This window comes from Tamandua tetradactyla, chromosome 11, assembly GCF_023851605.1.
Source record: "Tamandua tetradactyla isolate mTamTet1 chromosome 11, mTamTet1.pri, whole genome shotgun sequence".
Lineage (NCBI taxonomy): Eukaryota > Metazoa > Chordata > Mammalia > Pilosa > Myrmecophagidae > Tamandua > Tamandua tetradactyla.
This window is the reverse complement of record NC_135337.1, coordinates 28,760,745-28,766,958: the sequence shown is the minus strand read 5'-3', so window position 1 is coordinate 28,766,958 and position 6,214 is coordinate 28,760,745. Positions and strand designations below refer to the sequence as shown.

The window sequence follows — 6,214 nt, the reverse complement described above, 5'->3', positions numbered from 1 at the left end:
GCATTATCCAACCTGTACATGGTAAACTATGGACTATGGTTAATAGTACAAGTATAATAATATTCTCTCATCAATTATAACAAAGTTACTATACTAATGCAAAATGCTAATTACAGGGGCCAGTAGATGGGAACTCTGTATTTTCTGCATGCTTTTTCTGTAAAGCTATAACCTCTATTTAAAAAAAAAAAAACCCTACATATGGGGACCTAGAAACACACGGGGTTTGATTCTATAATTTTTTTTAAATATATTTTTATTGAGAAATATCCACAGATGTACATTCCAACCACATTATACAATCAATGGCTCACATCATCACATAGTTGTATATTCTTCACCATGATTATTTTTAGAACATTTGCATCACTCCAGTAAAAAAAAAAAGAAAAAAAAAAGAACTCATACATCCCATACCAATTACCCCTCCCTCTCATTTAACCCACATATTTCAATCTACCCAATTTTTACCCTTTATCTCCCCCTATTATTTATTTATTTATTATCCTTATTCTTTTTTACTCATCTGTCCAATCCCCTAGATAAAAGGAGCACCAGACACAAGGTTTTCACAATCACGCAGTCACGCTGAAAAAGCTATATAGTTACACAGTCTTCTTCAAGCGATTCTATAATTTTTGTATGCTATTCAAATGCATACGGCAAAGTGTTTTTTGGTTTTGCGTGGCTTATATTTAATACATGTTTCAATATCACCAATGTCTGTGTATTTTTTAATCTTTAGTCTTATGCCTCCTAAAATAAATACTTGTCAATAAATCATCAAGAGATGAAGAAGAAGTTTGGGTAAGGAGAAATTTACTGAACTGTCCTAACAATAAGCGGCATATTCTCATTGGTTACAAATGACTCCAAAAATAAAGAATCTTTGATGGTTAAATTTAGAATGAGTGATCAAAGAGAAGAGAAAAGAAAAAATGTGAGCCAAATAAGGCAGAAGAGAACATCAGAAAAAGGATGGGAAGATAATGAAACGGAAGAGATCAGAGCGCAGAAACGAGACCGGAACCGCTAGGGGGCGTCCCCCAACAAGAAGATCCTGCTAAGAGCAGGTCACAGGAGGGGAGGGGCTGCCAGGCAGCAGAGGGGGCCGGCGCATTCAGAGTAGGGGCGAATAGGTCTTCCCATCATGCCCCACACCAGTTTCTCACAATGACTCTTAAAATTCTCACCCAGTGCAGCGTAATTATTGCACGGTGTAATTATGTTCCCACTAGTGACCTTATGTCATTACAAAAGTTAAGGCACACATACACTCATTTAAAGCAGCCACGCTGCTCTGCTTCACTATAATGCTATTTGTCTGTGACATACTATGGTCTAAAAGTAAACAGATAGGTCAACCCATGCAGGAGACCGCTCGCTCGCCTGTATTCCCTCTTGTGCTGAATCCTACTGCAAACTCTAGCAGTGTGCTGCTCTCTGGCGGCGAGTATTCACTCCATCCCTAATGCTCTCAACCGTGGAGCCCTTGACTGTGCCTTCCTGAAATGATGCCCAGCTCTGTGTATTTCACCACAGGCTTGACTCCTGCGTTTTAATTTGGGCCCTAGAAAAAAATGTGGACCCAAAGTGGTGAATAGGCAAGCATACAGAAATGATAGCTGCTCTGCCACTAAATATATGTGTGTGTATAAATTCTCTGTATTGAAATCCAAGGTTTTTGACACCTCAAGATGCCATCAAGGAAGGCAATAGAATAAGAACATCCAGGAATCAGTCTCTCCACTAAAATACAAAAAAAACTGTTAAACTTGCAGGAACTATCAGAATCAACTATTTTGAAACTCCAGATTCTAGTGAACACTGTAGCATCCAGGTGGAGAGGGAGGAAGAGACCGGGAAATTGCAATAAATACCAGTGCGTTTGACCCTCCATGCAGCAGCTCCTATTGCCTTCCCCCAGCCTCATGGCAGGAAGCAGTGGGGCCTGGAGCTCCAGCTCATCAAGTGACGAATGGACAAATAATGTGTTGTATATACTCACAGTGGAATATTATTCAGCAATGTGACAACATGGATAAATGTTGAAGAATGAAATAAGCCAGGCATAAAAGGACAAATATTGTATGATCTCAAATATTGCATGATTAAGCAAATTCATAGCGTCAGAAACTGAAATATAGGTTTCCAGGCGATGGGGTAGGGATTTGGAGTGGGGAGCTAGGACTAAATTGTAAAGCGTTACTATTTGGGTTGATGGAAAAGTTTTGGTAATGGATGGTGGTGATGGTTACAGCACTGAATTATATATGTGAATGTAATTAGATGGAGATGTGACTCCACCCATTCCAGTAGGGTCTTGATGACTTTACTGGAATCCTTTAAAAGAGGAAACATTTTGGAAAAAGCTTGAGAGCCACAAGAACGACAAGAGCCCATGTTGCCAGAGGCCTTTGGAGTTGAAGAAGGAAAACACCCCTGGGAAGCCTGGAGAGAAAGCTCGCACACATTGCCATGCTCACTGCATGCCTTTCCAATTGAGAGAATAACCCTGAACATCATCGGCCTTCTTGAACTAAGGTATCTTCCCCTGGATGCCTTAGACTGGACATTTCTATAGCCTTGTTTCAATTTGGTCATTTTCATGGCTTTAGAGCTGTAAACTTGCTACTTAATAAATTCCCATTTTTAAAAGCCATTCTGTTTCTGGTATATCACATTCCCAGCAGCTAGTAAACTAGAACAGATGCCTTCAAGGAAAATGTTTTAGGAAGAAAATAATTAAGATCAGGAGGCAAAACACGACAAGCAAACTCACTGCCCTCCCCCTGTCTATGTAGGACATGACTCCCAAGGGTGTGGACTTTCCTGGAATGTGGGACAGAAATCCTAGAATGAGCTGGGACTCAGTATCAAGGAATTGAGGAAAACTTCTCTACCAAAAGAGGGGAAGAGAGAAATGAGACAAAATAAAGTGTCGATGGCTGAGAGATTACAAACAGAGTCAAGAGGTTATCCTGGAAATTATTCTTACACATTATATAGATACCACCTTTTTAGTTAAGGTATATTGGAAAAACTGGAGGGAAGTGCCTGAAAATGTAGAGCTGTGTTCCCGTAGCCATGTTTCTTGAAGATGATTGTATAATGATATAGCTTTCACAGTGTGACTGTGTGATTGTGAAAACCTTGTGTCTGATGCTCCTTTTATCTATGGTATGGACAGATGAGTAAAACACATGGCTTAAAATAAATAAATAATAAGGGGAACAAATCAGTAGATTGAGATGCTAGTGATCAATGAAAAGAAGTGGTAAGGGATATAGAAAAAAAAATAGGGGAAACAAAGGCTAAAACATATTGGGTAGATGGAAATAATAGCAGTCAATGAGAGGGTGGGGTAAGGGGTATGGTATGTAAGAGTTTTTTTCTTTTTGTTCTGAATTGATGCATATGTTTTAAGAAATGATCATGGTGACGAATATACAACTATGTGATGATATTGTTATTGATTATATGCCAAGAATGGAATGATCATATGGTAAGAATGTTCATGTTTGTATGTTATTATGTTTAAAAAATTTTTTTAAAAAAAGATCAGGAGGCAATTTGGTATTTCAAGGAGCCTGGAAATCTGACCAACAATTGCATGCTGGAAGGAAGTCTTCCCAGAAACAAGTCATGACTGGATGATGACTTCCCAGAAACAAGTCAGGGGACTGGATGATGCAGGGAGCCCCTCTGCACAGAAAGCTTGCTAGGTTTAGAGGACTGATCCGTCGCTTCTCCCAGCTCCAAATAGCATATGCTGTATTCATTGTGTTCTGTGTGCCAAGAATAAGATCCTGAGCCTGAGACATAGGAAGCAATCAACAAATATTTGTTGAATAAAATATTTTCATCAAAAATGTTAAAATGTGTGGACATTTAAACAATCCAACTTCAGTTATCTAGAAACTTCACTGGCCTGTCTAGAATTCTCATTTCCTGACTGTTTCACATAAATGGGGATGGCTCTTCTTCACAGGCATTGCTACCATACAAGCCCCATCCATAATGGTGGTGGAAACCAGTGCAAATGCTTCTGGAATATGAGTGACACATGGGAAAACAGAAAACAAAAAACAAAAAACAGAAGGAACCTGGAGCTGCCTTATGATTTTGTTTTTCTTTGTTTTTTTTTATAAACAAGCACAATTCTTTATTTAAAGTACATTTCTCTAGTTCAAAGAAATGTCTTTCTTTTTTTTTTTTTTTTTTGCATGGGCAGGCATCAGGAACTGAACCTGGGTCTCCAGCATAGCAGGCAAGAATTCTGCCTGCTGAGCCACCATGGCCTGCCAAGAAATGTTTTTTTTTAAGCACAATTAAAGTGCCCTTTATTCACCTCTTGCAAAATAATCTGATTTTACAAGTAGCAAAAGTAAAAGCCTATATCTCTTTACACATTTACTTTTTCCTTAGAAAAACAGTCCAATGCTGCTATAAACTGCATTCAAGGCTAACTCTCTTTTAGTGAGATAACTATAAACATGAATAAAAGAGGCAAGGAATTTTAAGTTATAAAGTTTCTTTACACAGTTAGCTGACAAAAGAAGTCTGATGTAAGGTAACTGTCTTTCACTTAACTTTTTCATTTAAGATGATATAAATTTGCAAAATATAATTAAAAGATCCAGTTCCAAGGACTCAGCAACCTCTTATAACATTAAAAAGTATTTTTCGTTTGTGGACTTATTTAAAATATTAGCAATTCTACTACCTGACTGAAAAACAAATCAAGTATAAAGTACACCCCAAGATGATAACTGGCCCCCTGCTTGGAACCCAGCTGACACTACAACCACATTTGAAAGCTCTGACAGGCTTTGTTCCTTTCATTAAGAGGCCTCATATTCAGAAAATGGGCATGCTTTAGTTTAAATAACCATTAATAGTTAGTTTTAGTTCTGAAATATGAGGACACAATCCATGAAATAAAAGTTACAGTAGGATTTTCTTTTACAGTGATCCAGTATATTAATTCCTCCATATTAAACATACCTTTCCAGGCAGGTAAAAATTAGATTTGTTAAAATCCAGAACAAAACTACACAGTACATTTAAAACTCATTTTTGAAAAGCAGGTCACAATATTATATCTAAGCTGCAAAGAAGACCCCAGTGATCACTAGGAAATCTGCCACAGTCCAGTTTTTCCAACCCAAGTAGGTCCAAACTTCGAGGAATAATGTGGCCCCCTTCTGCTGCTGCTCTGAAAAATATCCGATCAAAGCGAAGTTTACAAGTAGCAGGTATCCCAAGATTAGAGTTCATTTGTGTATCCCATGTATACTGGCAATGCTCAGGCTTGCCCAAAAGCTCCCAGACATCCAAAATATTGTTGGGTAAACCACCACATTTGGTAACTTCTTGATCCCGTAAATTGGTATCTCCTGCAAATATAACTGTAGCTGATTCAGGAGCCTCTTGCATTTTCTTTAAAACTACTTTTAACTGATTGATTCGTTCCTTAGCATGCCCTCTGGTGCCCTCCAGATGGGAAGTCATAAGGCAAAGTTCATTTCCCGATACACTTACATGCACACACAAAAGGTTTCTCATCATTTTGGTACCTGGAAAGCAAATAATTTCTTGGCTTTTTAATTTTACTCTTGATTTTTTCAACATTATAGCTGTGAAATATCCTTCTTCATGACCTGTAATAATCTCATAACTTCTTGCTCTCTTCTTTAGGTAGCTATAGTATGGAGGAATAACCTCCTGTAGAAATATCACATCTGGGCTGTACAAAGTTATATACGAACACACTCCTCGAGCCCTCTCTTGCAGGTTGTTTAGATCCAATCCATCAATATTCCAGGTAATTAAAGAGAACATACTGTCATCTTCTTGGTGAGTATTTTCAGATGAGCTGATTTTACAAGAGGAATCAGTTGTATCTTCGTTGCTTAGGTCAACACAGGTCTCGGGCTCAGGGGGCGTCTGCGGGCGGCTTGCCACGGCGCTCTCATCCACGCTTGGCTCAAAGAAGGAGTTCAGCGCTCTTTCCATCTCCCAGTCGTTCTCCGCCAGGTAGCACTGAGCCAGGGCAGTGTCGCACCTCGCCACCGAGGCAAACTCCACACATAAGAGTCGTCGTCTCTTCACCCTGGGCTCTTCCTCATCTCGCACCGCTTTGGCCCAGCGTCCAGCTGGCTGCCCTGCTCCATCGCTCAGCCTCCCTCACCGCCCACTCAGGCGGGCCAGG

General features: G+C 39.3%; 1 pseudogene; it reads right to left on the bottom strand.

The window, feature by feature from the left end:
- Nucleotides 1-4,977: 4,977 nt before the first annotated feature.
- Nucleotides 4,978-6,214, bottom strand: LOC143649443 (tyrosyl-DNA phosphodiesterase 2 pseudogene; annotated as a pseudogene).